The 17,854-nt window shown below is 43.1% G+C and overlaps 1 long non-coding RNA gene across 1 annotated transcript; it reads left to right on the top strand.

Annotated features, from left to right (window-relative positions):
* The first annotated feature begins 14,491 nt into the window (after nt 1-14,491).
* LOC128460501 (uncharacterized) lies at nt 14,492-15,157 on the top strand. Its single transcript, XR_008342218.1, has 2 exons — nt 14,492-14,792; nt 14,933-15,157. It is a non-coding gene; the product is annotated as an uncharacterized LOC128460501 (long non-coding RNA).
* Nucleotides 15,158-17,854: the final 2,697 nt, after the last annotated feature.

Raw genomic sequence — 17,854 nt, 5'->3', positions numbered from 1 at the left:
AAAGGCATGATTATTGAGTCCAGTAACTTAAAGAATGACTTTGTGAGGAAAATAGGAAGGTTCTGAAAGAGGTATAGGAATCTTGCCAGTGAAACTATCTTGATAGCATTTATATGACCCACCATAGAGAGCGGGAGCGTGTGCCACTTGCCAATATCTCCTTTTAGTTTTTCCACCTTTTCATGGAAATTCAGTTTAAATATTAATTTACGATCCTTTGGAAGGGTAACTCCTAGGTACTTCAGCTTGTCTGTAACTTTAAATGGGAGTTTATGCAGAAATTCTGCTTCATGGTTATCCCCAAGAAGCATAAATTCACTTTTTTGCCAGTTAATTGTGTATCCAGAAACTTCCCCAAATGACTTTATGAGGTCTAACAGAATGGGAATAGACTGTTGAGGCTGTGACATGAAAATTGCAACATCATCTGCATATAGGGATAGATGGTGATCCACATCTCCCAGGTGAATGGGTTCAAGAGAGCTGTGCTGCCTGATACTAATAGCAAGGGGCTCAATACAAATCGCAAAGAGAAGCGGGCTAAAGGCCAATGTATGCTTCTCCGTTTTGACGGACACGGACAGATAGGACTGCCCTCTCCAACGTGGAACGCCCTCTCCGTGCCTCTCCGAGGCTCCTCGGAGAGCTTTTCGTGCAGCTCTCATTTTTCTAACTACACGTCGAAATGACGGACAGCCCACGGATAGCACTTGGCTGTGATTGGTCCGCTAACGCCAGCATTTCGGAATGGAAACTTCCTGTTCCATTCCCTACATCACAATAAACCAAAATCACAACTACGACTCTATGATTAATGTGACAAGTGTGTTAAGCCAGCGGCGTTGTCCGGCTGACGGTGGCTGGTTAGAGCACTTACAGCATGTGTGTACGGTCACATACGGTTATAACGAACTTTGATAACGGGGGTAGCGGGCTAGCCACCATGCTAACTGCGGTGGGAACAGCGCAAAAACCCGCTGACTTTAATCCCACGGCTCTCATGACACTGTTTCTCAAACACCGTCAGGTTAGAAGCAAACACTTGGTAGTAGCTAGTATCGGGTGTCCGTGCTGACTGTGTGTGGAAGCTGGGGGGGAAGCTAGCTGCCTCCGTGTAGCTTCAAGCTGTTGCAGCTGTTGAATTAGCAACGCAGTTTGGAAACAAGACCGGGGAACCGCTGCGCTAAGACACGATAACATAAGCATAAGTTGCCATCGTTCACTGTGTGAGGAGCCGGGAGGACGTAAATAAACCAGCACGGACTTCTTCTATATACCTCATGAGGTAGGCTTGTCTAAGCTCGACTTCCGTTTCGCCATCTACTGTTCTGGCGGTGAATTGTTTTCACAACAAAAAGGCTCGTAGAACTATAAATCAAAAAGGGTCCGTCCGATCCGTCCATCCGTCATTCCGAAACGGACTCGGAGAAGCATACTGAGGCCTTAAGGGGGCAGCCCTGGCGCCTGCCACGATGTAATGGAAATGGAGCTGACCTTTCTTGATTTGTTAAAATGGAAGAGGAAGGGTGGGCGTATAAAATTTGAATCCATGTGACAAAACGGTCACCAAATCGAAATTCCTCCAATACCCTCCACATATGCCCACTCTATCTGACGCTTTCTCCGCATCTAAGCAGAGGACTGCCACTTTCTGATCCTTACTGTAGTTATGGTACATTATGTTCATTAATCTTCTAACATTAAAAAAGGAGAACCTACCAGGAATGAAACCAGTTTGGTCTGCATGAATAATGGAGGCGATGTGTTTGCTTAACCTATTTGCCATCAATTTAGTAAAAATTTTCATATCAGAGTTCAGCAATGCAATTGGACGATAGGATGAGGTTTCAATCTCATCTCTCCCTTCTTTTGGAATAAGTGAGATGTTGGCTTCATACAAGGAGTTTGGAAATTTTTGAGTTTCAAATGAGTGGTTAAACATCCTGAGCAAGAGTGGAGTCAGCTGTTCAGGGAATTTCTTATATAATTCGATTCCAAAACCATCTAGGCCAGCACTTTTACCATTGGGAAAGGATTTTATAGCATCCAAAAGCTCTTGAGCAGTAATGTCAGCGTTAAGCGCTTCACATGCCTCGTCATTTAACTTGGGGAGGTTCAGGTTCTTTAGCCACGCAGAGGTGTCCCCTTTAGCTTTGGATGTATATAATTGTTGATAATATTCCCTGAAGCGCTTGTTTATATTGCTGGGGTCAGTGATAATGTCCCCAGATTTTGATTTGATTTTATGTATAGCTCTGCTAGCCTGCAAACCTCTCAGCTGTCGGGCTAGTAGCTTCTGGGGCTTGACTCCAAGTTCAAATTGCTTTTGTATCAATTTAAACAGTTGGTCCTGTACCTGGGCAGATAGTATATCATTATATTCATACCTCAGTTTAAGAAAATTCTGTAGGGTGACAGAATCAGCAGAAGATTTATAGGTAGTTTCTAGTTGCGTTAGATCCTTTTCAATTTCTAAAAGGCACTTCTTCTTTTTTTTCCTCATTGAGTTTTCAAAAGAAATAACGTGTCCTCTAAGCACAGCCTTAAAAGCTTCCCATAAGGTGGAGTCTGTAACCTCTAGATTATCATTTGTTTCCAAAAAATCTGAGATCCTAGCAGAAATGAACTGAGAAAACGAGGAGTCGGAGAGAAGCGAAGGGTGGAAACGCCAACTAAAGCGCTGTTTCTTATGGTTGAGGTCAAGCACCAATGATATCGGAGAGTGATCAGAAATTAGAATATTATGATATGAGGTGGAGATCACATTTGAAATCAAGTTTGAGTCAAGCAAAAAATAGTCGATTCTAGAGAAAGATTTGTGCCGTCGTGAGAAAAAAGAATAATCCCTATGTGTCGGGTGCTGAAGCCTCCATATATCAACTAGATGTGTGGATAACATTAGATTATTCAAGGCTGTGTAGGCAGCAGAAGGCCCCAGGTTTGTTTGGGCTGATCTGTCCAGAAAATCGTCAAGCACACAGTTGAAGTCGCCACCTATGATCACATGCGTATCTGAGAGACTGGGCAGTAAATTGAAGATCTTACAGAAAAAATCTGGGTCATCAGAATTAGGACCATATACATTTAAAAGTGTGACATGGTGTGAATAAATGTGGCCCGTCACTACAATATATCTGCCATTTAGGTCACACGTGGTGGAAACATGTCTAATTGGGATAGTTTTGCTGATCAAAATAGCCACTCCACGAGCTTTACTGGAGAATGTAGACTGGAATATTTGATTGACCCAGCGGCATCTAAGCAGCTTTGCTCTAGTGGGCTTAATATGAGTTTCCTGTAGGAATATAATGTCTGCAGCTAAGGACTTCAAATGAGAGAATACTTTTAATTGCATGCCCTAATCCACGGACACTCCAGCTAGTAAAAGCAATGCCACCACCTCTTAAAGAAAGACTAGGATGCATATCTAAGTACAGTGATGTGAACATGTAACTAGAGATGAGCCGGATACTCGGCTGAAACGAGTATCCGGTACGGATAAAGCACTTTTGCCGAGCACGAGTATTATACGAGTAATACGAGTCAATATCTGTGCTCGGACTGAATGAAAATCCTCACACAGCGTCCCTCCCCTTCACACACCGCTCTGCTCACTCACTCACAGAACAGCTCTGTCTCTCAGTCACTCAGGTTCGCGGGTCTTTTCCGTTAACGTTTAGGGTTTCTTCAGCTTGAAGTTTGTTTTTATTTCAGTTTGTACTTACTTATTTACCAGTAGAGTTCTGTTAAACGTGGGTTCGTTCAGACGTGGTGCTGGTAGAAAGCGACTCGCGTTGCGTCTCTGCCTGTCGGAGATTATTATTATTTTTTTTTAAACAGTTTTTTTTTTTTACTTCACGGATTGAGTGTCTGACTACTCTCTAGCGTCTGGCTACTCTCTCTTTCTCTCTCTCTCTCTCTCTCTCTCTCTCTCTCTCTCTCTCTCTCTCCCTCTCTCTGCCGGTAGTTGGAGTTTTTTTTTTTTTTTAAACCGTCAGTTGGCTCTAACCAGTTTTATTTTACTTCAAGCACTGAGTGTCTGACACATTCTAGGTAGTAGTGATATAAAAAATATTACAAATTAAGCTACACACACACACACACACACACACACCCTCCCCCTCTCTCTCTCTGTCTCTCTCTTACTCACTCATACACACACTCCCAGGTTAAGTCACACCCACTTTCGGGTTAGGCCCCGCCCACTCTGAGTACGGATACGGATACAGATAATTCATATGGTTAACAGATACAGATACAGATACAGATAATGCTGTACTCGCTCATCCCTACATGTAACGCCCTTGAAACACACTGATAACCGCATAAAGGAGAACAACACAAAAAACACACACTTAAGAACTTGCCCCCCCTCCCCCCGCCCCACTTTCCCAAACAAAGTGAGAACACGTTCCCCACAAATAGGCTTAGAGGCTGCCGGACCATAGGAAAAGATAGTTTAGCTAAGCTAACAAAAGAGATCTGTGATCTCTCCAAAATTATTAACATCCTTTAAACAACGGTCATGAGAATGTCCCAACCTGATCATGATTGCAGGGGGGGGAAAAAAAGAGAAAAAAGCCACATATCGAAAAATATAGCCATCCAAATCGCATATGATGTTCAGGACAGAGACCCTGCAAACAGCACGGCTTCTTGTGATGAGGTAAATACCTGCTCCGAATTACCCAGGGTAACCCTCAGCCGGGCTGGGTAGATGAAACCAACCCTCGCACCAGCCTCCTTCAGCCTTTTACATCATTGCGCGCGGTCTCGCATCCTCCACCGCAGACTGCTTCCCTAGACGGTGTGCTCGATCCACAACAACCCGGCCGGGAAAGTTGTCAGCACCCAGCAGTTCAGGAATAAACTTCTCCAGAAACTCAACAGGGCGATTTTTCTCGATCTTTTCAGGTAGGCCAACAATTTAAATATTCTAACGCCTAGAGCGAGCTTCCAGGTCAATCACTTTTGAGCGGAGTGCATGGTTTTCCGTCTGCATTTGCATACAGGCTTGTTCAACTTGTGAGAGGCGGAGATCGTAGCTGGAATTAGCTTCCTCGATTTCAGTCATACGGTTTCCAAGACTCACCAAAGACGCTTGAGTGGATGCCAGGGTTGCCTCTAATGTGTCAAATCGATCAGTCATCGTTTTGTTCATGCTCTCTATTGCCAGAAGAATGCTGCTCGACTCTGCATAAGTGTCCTTGCTAGCCACCTGTTCCGTCATGACAGGTGCTAGTGCTAGCCCCAGCTCCGGCGAGGGCTGAGGTTTAGTCTTGATTGGGCTTTTATCTTGCAGTTTTCCACGGTCAGTTTTCGCTTTTCGCATCTCCCCGCTTTTAGTTGTTGACTGAATCAAAAACAGGTCGGGTAAGCTGGTGTATTTTAAATTAAATACCGAATTATTTTATATCATGGAGATGAGCTCAAGGGAAACACGTCTACTCCATCTGGTGCTCACTAGCGCCCCTCAGGGTAAACATTTTGAAGGATAACTTCAATACTATAGGTCAAGCAGTCCTGCTGCAATCATAGTCTATGGTCAGCAGCCAGCAAGATAATGATCCATCATCCAAGTCAGATCCACTATAGTCCACAGTCATTGTCCACTGCCGTTTATTAAGATCCATCATCAGGCGCCGCCTCGGTCCTGGTCCACCACCATTATATGTTGCCAACGCGACACAGGATCCGCCATTACCACTACGATGAGCCTGCACGATATTGAATCCGCCATACTGGATCCACCATTGCGACCTCTGATGTGCGGTCCACAAATCATAATCCATGGTGCGGCCACAGCGGGCCCGGATCTGCAGGCGATGAAGCAAAGGGACTCGGGGAAGGGGTCAAGTCAGTAACATGTACTGATGAGATATGACTTACTTCGATGTGATAGGGATGAAGAAGAGGAAGGAGAAGCTGGAAAGAGAAGCTCTGTGTGTAATGTGTCATAAATTACCTTTGCGTCTTAGCGTAAAAAATAATGTGCTCTCTTTTCTTGGTTCTCGTCAGGACACGTGCACCGGCATTTTGGACAAGCTGTAGAGTCTTTAACGACTTATTCTTGGAGCCTGATAATAATGATTTACAATAGTCCAGTCTCGATGTAACAAAGGCATGGACTCGTTTTTCTGCATCTTTTCTGATAGGACATGTCTGACAAATTTCCCCCCCATTTGCATGTCGTGTGTGTGTGCAAGTGTGTGGGACCATAAATGTAATCAAAAAAAAATTAAAAATCCACTTTATCTCTGAATTTATTTACTTATTAAATTAATTTTCCTCTCTTTCTTTTCTTTGTTTTGCAGCATTGTTGTATTTACATGTATTGTTATAATATAATATTCCTATGTACTTGTGTGTGTGTATATATATATATACAGTGCCTTGCATAAGTATTCACCCCCTTTGGACTTTTCTACATTTTGTCATGGTATAACCACAGATTAAAATTTATTTCATCGTGAGTTTATGTAATGGACCAACACAAAATAGTGCATCATTTGGAAGTGGGGGGAAATATTACATGAATTTCACAATTATTTACAAATAAAAATCTGAAAAGTGTTGAGTGCATATGTATTCACCCCCTTTACTGTGAAACCCCTAACAAAGATCTGGTGCGACCAATTGCATTCACAAGTCACATTTGCAAGTCACATAATTAGTAAATAGGGTCCACCTGTCTGCAATTTAATCTCAGTATAAATACACCTGTTCTGTGACGGACTCAGAGTTTGTTGGAGATCATTACTGAACAAACAGCATCATGAAGACCAAGGAGCTCACCAAACAGGTCAGGGATAAAGTTGTGGAGAAATATGAAGCAGGGTTAGGTTATAAAAAAATATCCAGAGCTTTGAACATCTCTCTGAGCACCATAAAATCCATCATAAGAAAATGGAAAGAATATGGCACAACCGCAAACCTACCAAGAGGAGGCCGTCCACCCAAACTGAAGAGTCGGACAAGGAGAAAATTAATCAGAGAAGCAACCAGGAGGCCCATGGTTACTCTGGAGGAGTTGCAGAGATCCACAGCTGAGGTGGGAGAATCTGTTCACAGGACAACTATTAGTCGTCTACTCCACAAATCTGGCCTTTATGGAAGAGTGGCAAGAAGAAAGCCATTGTTGAAAGGGATCCATAAAAAATCCCGTTTGGAGTTTGCCAGAAGCCATGTGGGAGACACAGCAAACATGTGGAAGAAGGTGCTCTGGTCAGATGAGACCAAAATTGAACTTTTTGGCCTCAATGCAAAACGCTATGTGTGGCGAAAACCCAACACTGCCCATCACCCTGAGCACACCATCCCAACAGTGAAACATGGTGGTGGTAGCATCATGCTGTGGGGATGCTTCTCTTCAGCAGGTACAGGGAAACTGGTCAGAATAGAGGGAAAGATGGATGGAGCCAAATACAGGGAAATCCTTGAAGAAAATCTGATGCAGTCTGCAAAAGACTTGAGACTGGGGCGGAGGTTCATCTTCCAGCAGGACAATGACCCTAAACATACAGCCAGAGCTACAAAGGAATGGTTTGGATTAAAGAATGTTAATGTCTTAAAATGGCCCAGTCAAAGCCCAGACCTCAATCCAATAGAGAATCTATGGCAAGACTTGAAGATTGCGGTTCACAGACGGTCTCCATCCAATCTGACTGAGCTTCATCTTTTTTGCCAAGAAGAATGGACAAACCTTTCCATCTCTAGATGTGCAAAGCTGGTAGAGACATACCCCAAAAGACTTGCAGCTGTAATTGCAGCGAAAGGGGGTTCTACCAAGTATTGACACAGGGGGGTGAATACTTATGCACCCAACAGATGTCAACTTTTTTGTTCTCATTATTGTTTGTGTCACAATAAAATTTATTTTGCACCTCCAAAGTACTATGCATGTTTTGTTGATCAAACGGGAAAAAGTTTATTTAAGTCTATTTGAATTAGTAACAGTACATAATGGGAAAAAGTCCAAGGGGGGTGAATACTTATGCAAGGCACTGTATATATAGATATAGATATGGATATATATTTTGAAGTCTCTTAATGTGTGTACTTCTGCTGCATGGGGTAAGCTGTGCGTGTATAATTGTATTGTTTTGTATTGATTACCCCAAGAAAACAATAAAAACTGTTAAACATAAAAATCCACTTTAATCCAGTGAATTAAAGGACAAATCAGGATCAAAGATCACTCCCAAGTTCCTGACTGTGTCATTGGAAGCAAGGGCAATGTCGTCTAGCGCAGCTATATCATTAGATAATGTATCTCTAAGGTGTTTAGGGCCAAGTATTATAACCTCTGTTTTATCTGAGTTTAATAAGAGAAAATTGCGGGTCATCCAGGTTTTTATGTCCTTGAGACATGCTCGAAGATTAGTTAATTGATTACTTTGTTCAGGTTTTAATGACAAGTATAACTGGGTGTCGTCCGCATAGCAGTGGAAATTTACCGAGTGTGTCCTGATAATGTTTCCTAGTGGAAGCATATATAATGAGAATAAAATTGGGCCGAGCACAGAGCTCTGTGGAACGGTGATCAGCGGCCATAATGATACAGGATCCGCCATTACCATCAAGTTCAGCCAACACGATACAGGAAATGAGGCACAGGCTGATGTTAGCATGTTTTGAGCAGAAAACACCAATCTACAGAGGAGGTAGTTTAAGACACCAACTTTCAGCCACCTTCAATGCTGTCCTAAGTTCTCTCTCCAGACAGCTTAACACCCAACGATACCTCATGTGGTGATTCTGTTGTTGGTTGTGTTGTCTTTGTCTCCCTCTCCTGTTCTGTTCCTGTCCTGCAGGTGGTGTCTGTGGCAGGGGGTGTGGCTGGCTTCCTCACTTCAGCAAACAAGGCACACCTGCAATCACTCACCCATCATCCACTCCATAAAAGCCTGGTCCCGACTCCACTACTCTGCCAGATAATTCCGTCTTGTTCGGTAGCGTACCCATGACGACCTCTGATTCTCGCCCTTCGTATTTTGTTTCGTATTTAACCATTAGTGTTTTCTTTTGTTACACAGACTCCTCGGTGTGCCTTGTTGCTGCTCCTCGGTTTTTTCGCTTTCCCTCCTGCGTTTTCCCCCCTGGATTATTCGGCCAGCCAGCACCCTGCCTCCACAGCCTGCCTGCTCTGTTTTCTGGTGTTAAAATAAACCTCACTCAACACTAGACTGCTCTCTGTGTCTGCTTTGGGGTCCAACCAAAGAACCATCCGTAACACCTCAACCCCAATGACCCTAATGAATCACACAATAGCAAGGGTGTGTCTACAACTTACAGGTATCAACAGACATTCACACCTTGACTCAGAGGACCCCAATATCGGTACAAACCCACACAGGTTAAATACCTGAAACCTACCATTAGTCAGATATGAAGAAGCCTCTTGGATGAGAGGTGAAATGTCTTCAAGAAAGACAAGCAGGAGCAGTTGCCTATGTATACTTTACTTGTTCAACTTCTGTAGATACAACAACATTTATATTTGTTCGCATCTGTCTTTTTATAGTCATGTAAAGAATACTGTATAAAGCCAGCCACCACAGCCCCCACCTGCTCATCATGCATACTCAAAATAATAACAGCAGCTGATAAAATTCTAGTGTCATCTGCACAAAGCGTGTGTTCACCTTTTCACAATCTATTTCACAGCTTAGTCTTTCATAGTTCTGTTCACTGGATGCTGAGAGACAAAGTCAGAAGTTTTGAATGCCTGAGTGTGTTGTCCAATTAACAAAATTCCTCCCTCCCCTCTCTGAATGCTGTGGCTCTTTCATTGCTGTAAAATAACATGGCTTCTGATTTCTGGATGGCTGAACAGAAGTCCAAATAAACGTAGTGGAGTTGCCGCATTGAATTGAAGGAGCATGTCTTGTCAGTGATGGAGATTATACACTGAGAGTGTAGGCTGAATGAGGTCACGGCCAGGGAGGCCCGAAGCCTTCAGCACTGACTCTTGAGGGCTGTTTAGAAAGCAAAAAACAGAATCATGTGATCAGAGTCAGCTCTGATGCACTATTGGCTGCAAGCCAGTGTTTGGTGAAATATATACATTTTTGTGTATTGTGTAATTTTTGGCGCAAAGCTGAAAATTATAAATACACCTGTTAGAACTCCATGACATGCCCAGAGGGAAAATCTTTTAAATAATTACATTGATTGCACAAATGGCATGTTTCCTTTCATGAAATTTCATGAAAGAAAACAAGAGGAGCAAATATTAAAAAAAACAATAATGGTGTCTGTAGGTATTGAGCATATTTGATAATATGAGTAGCAATGCCATGTTAAATAGCCCATGCCATTGCATGAAAAGAAGAATTTGTGGCAGTTAATGTCGTAGGAAATTCTTGGAGAAATTTCTGTTACCAGTGTCTTGCCGTTTTACAAGCCTGAAAATGTTGGGAGGTGACCCCCCTTCTCCTAAGCCTAGGGGAGGCTTTCACATGCAAATGCCAATGCTCTGCGCTTTTCAAACGCAAATCAGGATAGTTTCCCTCGGAGCAGATAACACCTTTTTCTAAACTATCTGGAGTAAGTACACCAGGCTTAAAATAAATATAAAACCTGAAATTGTAAATTGATCTTAAGTAAGTAAGTGTGCTATAATTAATTAAATTGTATACCACGAGCAAAATCAATGCTATTAAAAAAAACTGAAACAATGCACATTATTTCAGCATTTTATTATTATCCAAAACACAATCCTAAATCTCAACCACTGTACAGAGTGGCATGATTACAGTCATTTTTTCAATTGTGCTGGTTAAATGCACAGTGGATGTGCATTCAACTATGAGGGCAGAAACACAGAACAGCACAAATCAGGTAAGTACAATAACTTAAAATCAGATAGAATAAACGGGTCCTCAGTCACATACTCATCCCATATCAAATTTAAATTTAAAAACTGTTTTAACTGCTGGATCGTGTGAAGTGTGTTCCGTACGAGTGACTCTGTTTTCGGGATAAATAACTTGCTGAAGTCGACACGACACTGTTTCCCTGGAGGAGAAGATGAGTGTTTTGGAAAGCAAAGCTGCGGGCCCGGTCTGGAGTAGTCGAGGCGGAGAAGACAGGCCCACAGTCCCTGAATTAAGGTGAGGCGAAGCTATTGCTAACTGCTAAGCTAACTCTCAGATTTGAAACACATATGAACCACTGGGATTAGCGCGACAGTTGCTAAAAGTAGAATTAAGCATTGAGTGCTTTAGCGGAGTTAGTGCATGATTAAATAGGTATGAACTAATTAAATCGAACAGTTTGTTCTTGGTAAGTTTTTTCAAAAACGTGACTTTTCTCGTTTTTTTATTTTTGTAGGAAGTTTCCGTCTCTTCACAGCTCTGATGAAAATGGCCGGCGGAGCGATGGTATGATTAAAGATGTGCTGTGCTGTTTAAAATACATCCTCCAGCTTTACTGATTCCTGTGCACAATGACTCACTGCACATTACCCTGAGACTCGCTGAAAGTCTGCATTTGCAGTGCGGAAAAACTACGCCATTGTACGTAAGTATCTGTTTAGGATTTTTGCTGTGGATCTTCCAAAGGTGATGCAGCAAGGCTATTTCCGTTTATTAATAATAAACTCATATTACTCATGATGTTTTCCAGCTTCCTGTACTATGACTTACTAAGACCCACTATGAGCCAGTATGAAGGACCTTGCATCAGTATTGAGGAGTTCAGGAGTCGGCAGAGAAGAAAGAGGGTAAGGTTAGATTCATTAAATCATTTTTCAGATACATGTGTAGGTGTATGTTGTCATTGAACTGTGCTAATTGTACTGATTGTGTTTACAGCTGATTGAAGCGGGACAGATGAAATGGATCCATCCTTCCACAGCCAGGAGCTCACCGACCTGTGTGCCACACTTCAAATAAGACTAGAGGCTACACTTGATCTCACAGCTACACACCACAGACGTCTACACACTGGGTTAGATTCGGACAGAGTCCCACAAAGAATATATGATCCAGAGGCTGCAAAGAGACATTTCAAGCTTCACCTGATTTGCTTTTCACTGGCTAGGCTAGTTGTGTTTGTACAATATTTGTGCTGTATGTAAATAAAGTTTGGACTCAACATATACCTTGTTTTTTCTTCCCTGCACAATATGTTCACATATAACATCAAGCATCACATGAATGAATGTGAAGTCTTAATTAACTGCATTGCTTTTGGTAAAGGCTTACTAATAAATAATGATTTATTATATATACAGTTGCAAGCAAAATTATTCAACCCCCATTGCGTATTAGGTTTATTGGCAGATTGTAAAATTTTTCAGCTGTTTGCAATAAACAAAATAGACAAGAACAGTTGAAATAGTTCAATAAAACTAATATTACCATGGTTTTCATCCAAATTCAACACTAAATGCTTCTTTTAAAGACACCCTTTTCAACCCCCTGTCTCAAGCACACCTGGTGCAACTAATCAAGGGCTTCATTAGTTCAGGTGTGCTTGAGATAGAACACATAAATACCTGGACTGGCTAGGGGTTTGTTGAGAGTGGCGTTTTGCTGCATGTTAGAAATATGGCTAAGTCAAAAGAATTGTCCAAAAAGTTCAGAGAAGAGATCATTGCCTTGCACAAACAGGGAAAAGGATACAAAAAGATAGCAAAAGCACTTAATGTCTCTAGAGATACAGTTGGAAGCATAGTTTGCAAGTTCAAAGTTGAAGGAACAGTGGCTACACTACCTGGACGTGGCCGAAAGAGGAAGCTATCAGCGGCTGCCATCAGATTCCTGAGGAGGCAAGTGGTCAAAAACCCTCGAGTGACTGCAAAACACCTGCAGCAAGACTTGGTTGCAGAAGGCACTGAGGTTTCAGTTTCCTCAGTAAGGCGCATACTACACACTGAAGGGTTCCAGCCCCGGACTCCAAGACGTACACCACTACCGACCCAAAAGCCCAAAAAAAGTCGGCTCCAATATGCTGGAAACCATATAAATAAGCCACCAAAGTTTTGGAATTCTGTTCTGTGGACCGACAAACAAATCTGGAACTTTTCGGGCCTATGGATCAGCATTATGTCTGGAGAAAGAAGAATGAAGCATATGCTGAAAAGAACACCCTGCCTACAGTGAAGCATGGCGGTGGCTCGGTGATGCTCTGGGGCTGTTTTGCTGCCTCTGGCACTGTAAACCTGCAGCGTGTGGAGGGCACGATGGATTCTGTCAAGTATCAGGAAATATTACGAAAAAATGTCATGCCGTCTGTGATGAGGCTGAAGCTTGGGCGTCATTGGACCTTCCAACAGGACAATGATCCAAAGCATACCTCAAAGTCCACCAAGGCTTGGTTTCAGAAGAAGAAATGGAAGATTCTAGAATGCCCATCACAGTCGCCTGACTTGAATCCCATCGAAAATCTCTGGTGGGATTTGAAGAAGGCGGTTGCAAAACGCACACCCAAGAATATAACTGAACTTGAGGCCATTGCCCATGAGGAATGGGCTAAGATTCCTCAGGAATTCTGTCAGAAGCTGGTTTCTGGCTATGCATCACGTTTGCATCAGGTCATAACAGCAAAAGGGTGTTCTACTAAGTACTGAAGATGCTTGTCATGAAGGGGTTGAACAATTTTGAGACTGCAGTAGTCATTAAAAGTAGCATTTTGTGTTGAATTTGGATAAAAAAGCTTGTAATATTAGTTTCATTAAACTACTTAAACAATTATTGTGTAATTTGTTTATTGCAAACACTTGAGAAATTGTATATTTTGCCAAAAAACCTAATTTGCAAGGGGGGTTGAATAATTTTGCTTGCAAATGTATATATTAATTTTTATTATTAATATTGTGTGGGAGGGGTTTACCCCACGTGTGTGCTGCAATGATCCAGGGTGACCAATGGCAACACTTCTACCAGCCAATCACGAGTGACTTTCCGGGTTGGTTTCCTCCAATGGGGAATCGGGAGAGGCTCAGCAGCGGCTTCGCCCTGAGTCATATGCTAATTAGATAACACCTTCGCTCCGCGGTCCACAATATACTGAATATCAGCTCTTCCGAAGCGAAACCGAGCATACAGCTCCTCATTAGTATATTTCTGCAGTGGATCTATACGCTCAACATACACCCTTTGACGGTATCTTCTCCTGTGGTGGCGATGGACAACACCTGCCATGTCACTGCCTCTCTGTGACCTTCTCTCTGAGTCCTCTGAGAAAGGCTGAATATACATATGGCTGTGTAAATTGGTCTTCCCAAACACACCTGTTAGCTTAATTGCTTTGGCTTGTGTTCAATTAATGGAATCATACCCAAGGCCTATAAAATTATGCTTGCTACATCAAAGCGGTGGAACCATGGACTCAAAAAGCCAGAATTTCGAAAATCGGAAGCTCTGCATGGGATCCAAGATGTTGCAGAGGATGGCGAGCCTGTGATGACAGCAGAAAGTGAGGCTTCTTCAGAAAAATGTATTCTTAATCTCAGCCCTGTAATCGAGGGAGGAGGTCAATCACAGGTGGAGCCAGAAGGCCTAGTTCCCACAGGACCCCCAGAGAGAGGCTCAAAGCACCCAAAGAAAGATGACGCCTATAAGGTACTTCTGCAAAAAGAGACTGAAAGGGCAGAAGTACAGATCCATCTAGCAGAGGAACAGCTTATTCTTGCCCGACTGCAGCAAACCAAGGCCAGACTTGAGATCCGCCTCCTAAAGGCCAAGCTTGGACAAGCTGGTCTCTCCACAGCAGACGAAGCAGATGATGATGATGAAGAAGAAGGAGAACTCATAAGAAGAACTACTCAAAACAAGAACTAAGAAGTAATTTATTTTGTTAAGTATTGGACATTTAAGCCTTTTTTTATCCAGCTCAATTCAATAAATCTTTGTTTGAAACCTGTTCGAAACATCCATAATGTATTTGTGAGTAAAGTATGTATTTATTTATTTATTTGTTGTAGGTCTCAGATGAGTGGACTGCCTGTTTCCAAGAAATGGACAATGGAGGGGGATGTTTATATTGTTTGTTTGCTGTTCCGTTCAGTCCTATTTTCTGTTCAAATAAAGCATATTGGAGTGACCCCACACTATTCTACCTGTTGTTCTTTACATAGCTACATTGTGATAGTCCCATTTAGACCACAGGTAATCCAGATTTGGTAATCCTGAAAAATTTGAATCCGGATCAGAGTAATCCAATCCCACATTGCTTTGAAAAACCAGCATAAAAATAAAATGGATTACGTGATCCTGGATAGCAGAAAAAGAGATTTCCAAATCTGGATCAGTTTGATCCAGATTAAAACTTTTGAAAAACCGGCCCCAGGGGATCAGGTAACTTCCATAAGATTTCCCATGACACTAATTCTGCCTTTCGCCTAGTGTGCAGTGATGTCACATTAGAACATGTTGTGCCTGCGTGCACTGGGATGCTGTTGTGCGCAGACCAAAGAGACGAAAGTATGCTGTCCTTTTCCCCCCCCTGTGAATATTAGCTACTAGAAGCTACTAACTAACCACTCTGGTGACTGTGATTTCGATCAGTGATGCCGGTAACGCGTTACTATTCTAATCTGACCACTTTTTTCAGTAACTAGTAATCTAACGCGTTACTATTTCCAGACCAGTAATCAGATTAAAGTTACTTGTCCAAATCACTGTGCGTTACTATTTTGTCATTAATAGTAAAATATATATTAGATTTCTTCTTGCGTCTCTGGGAGTGAAGTCATGTAGCCCAGTGATTTTCAACCAGCGTGCCGCGGCACACTAGTGTGCCGTGAGAGATCGTCAGGTGTGCCGTGGGAAATATCTAATATCTAGTGTTGCACCGATGTATCGGCCAAACATCGGTAGCGGCTCCGCCGGTGGCTCGGTGTGTGGCCCGCCTCAACGTTTTTTTTGGGGGGGGGGAGAGGTCCTCGTCCGTGGGGCCGCGGGGCGGTGTCCGTTGGCGGTGCGGAAGGTGGGGACCGGTTGGAGGGGACCGGGTACGGCGGTCGGCTGCAGCGACGCGTGTCGGGCCCTCCTCGCGGATCATCTCAGCTACAGCGCCAGCTGGGGGAACCCTCCGTTCGTGTGGGGGGCCCCCTCCGGCGGTTTCTAATAAAGTGAGTGTTGGCAAAACCAGTTGTCTTTTTTATGTTGAGGCGGCGGGGGTGTTGTCGACAGCTGCTGAATATAACTAATAAAGTAACTTGTAATCTAACTACTTTTAAAATCAAGTAATCTGTAAAGTAACTAAGTTACTTTTTCAAAGTAACTGTGGCAACACTGATAACGATAGACTGCTGCAGAGATGTCTAACGCTACAGGTTATGGTCCTAGTCAATGGGTGGGCAAACTTTTTGACTCGCGGGCCACGAAGGGTTCTAAAATTTGACAGAGGGGCCGGACCAGGTCCAGATGGATGGAGTATTTTTGTGAACTAATATAAACTAACTAATATAACCCTAAAATAGCTAGCTAGCTAGCTAGCTTAGTGTTAACATAGCTCATTACAATATTCCCTTCATTTGCCTCAAGTAAACCTAAATTTAAGCAGATTGCCACATTCTGTAACTACCTGCACTTACAATTTCACTCCGTGCATCATTTACTATGAGCTAAACTCCTTGGCTGTAATCCTCCTGTCTTGATGAGAGACGGTACTTGGCAGAGTGAGAAAGCCACCGCAGCAGCAATGCAGACTCCCCAAGGTCCTAGTGCCCGGTTTTGTATTGTTCAGTATGATGAGAGGCTATTGGATTGTAATTTGAAGGGGGAGAAAACATACAAACCAGAAACGCACACTCACATATGTAGCATGGTAGAGTTATAAATAACTTGTCCATATGTAAAACAATAGTTTATTTAAATTTTTTTTTTTTAATATTCGGAAAAGTTCGGCGGGCCGGATTAAAGAGCCCAACGGGCCGTACTTTGCCCATGTCTGGCCTAGTCATTCAAGCCAGAGGCGGTTCAGACTTATTCGACGGTGATGAGAAAAGTTACGAGCTCTGGGAAACGAGGTTCCTCGCGCATATGGAGTTACGTCGCCTCAGAGAAGTTATCCTGGAGGGCCTGCGGATAGACGAGGAGGACGAAGCAGCTCTCGCTGAAGATGAGGAAAAGAACGGTGAGGCATATGCAGAGGTGGTGCAATGTCTAGACAACAAGAGCTTATCATTGGTAATGAGGGACGCAAAACGTGATGGAAGAAAAGCACTGAATATTCTCCGCTAGCACTACGTGGGAAAGGACAAACCCCGCGTTGTTAGTTTGTATTGTGAACTTTCCTCGCTCCATAAGGCCAGCAATGAAACGGTAACTGACTATATTATTCGAGCAGAGACTATATTCACGTCATTGAGATGAGCTCAAGGGAAACACGTCTACTCCATCTGGTGCTCACTAGCGCCCCTCAGGGTAAACATTTTGAAGGATAACTTCAATACTATAGGTCAAGCAGTCCTGCTGCAATCATAGTCTATGGTCAGCAGCCAGCAAGATAATGATCCATCATCCAAGTCAGATCCACTATAGTCCACAGTCATTGTCCACTGCCGTTTATTAAGATCCATCATCAGGCGCCGCCTCGGTCCTGGTCCACCACCATTATATGTTGCCAACGCGACACAGGATCCGCCATTACCACTACGATGAGCCTGCACGATATTGAATCCGCCATACTGGATCCACCATTGCGACCTCTGATGTGCGGTCCACAAATCATAATCCATGGTGCGGCCACAGCGGGCCCGGATCTGCAGGCGATGAAGCAAAGGGACTCGGGGAAGGGGTCAAGTCAGTAACATGTACTGATGAGATATGACTTACTTCGATGTGATAGGGATGAAGAAGAGGAAGGAGAAGCTGGAAAGAGAAGCTCTGTGTGTAATGTG

This window comes from Pleuronectes platessa, chromosome 17, assembly GCF_947347685.1.
Source record: "Pleuronectes platessa chromosome 17, fPlePla1.1, whole genome shotgun sequence".
Lineage (NCBI taxonomy): Eukaryota > Metazoa > Chordata > Actinopteri > Pleuronectiformes > Pleuronectidae > Pleuronectes > Pleuronectes platessa.
The sequence above is the reverse complement of the archived record's forward strand: the minus strand, read 5'-3'. Positions and strand labels throughout refer to the sequence as shown.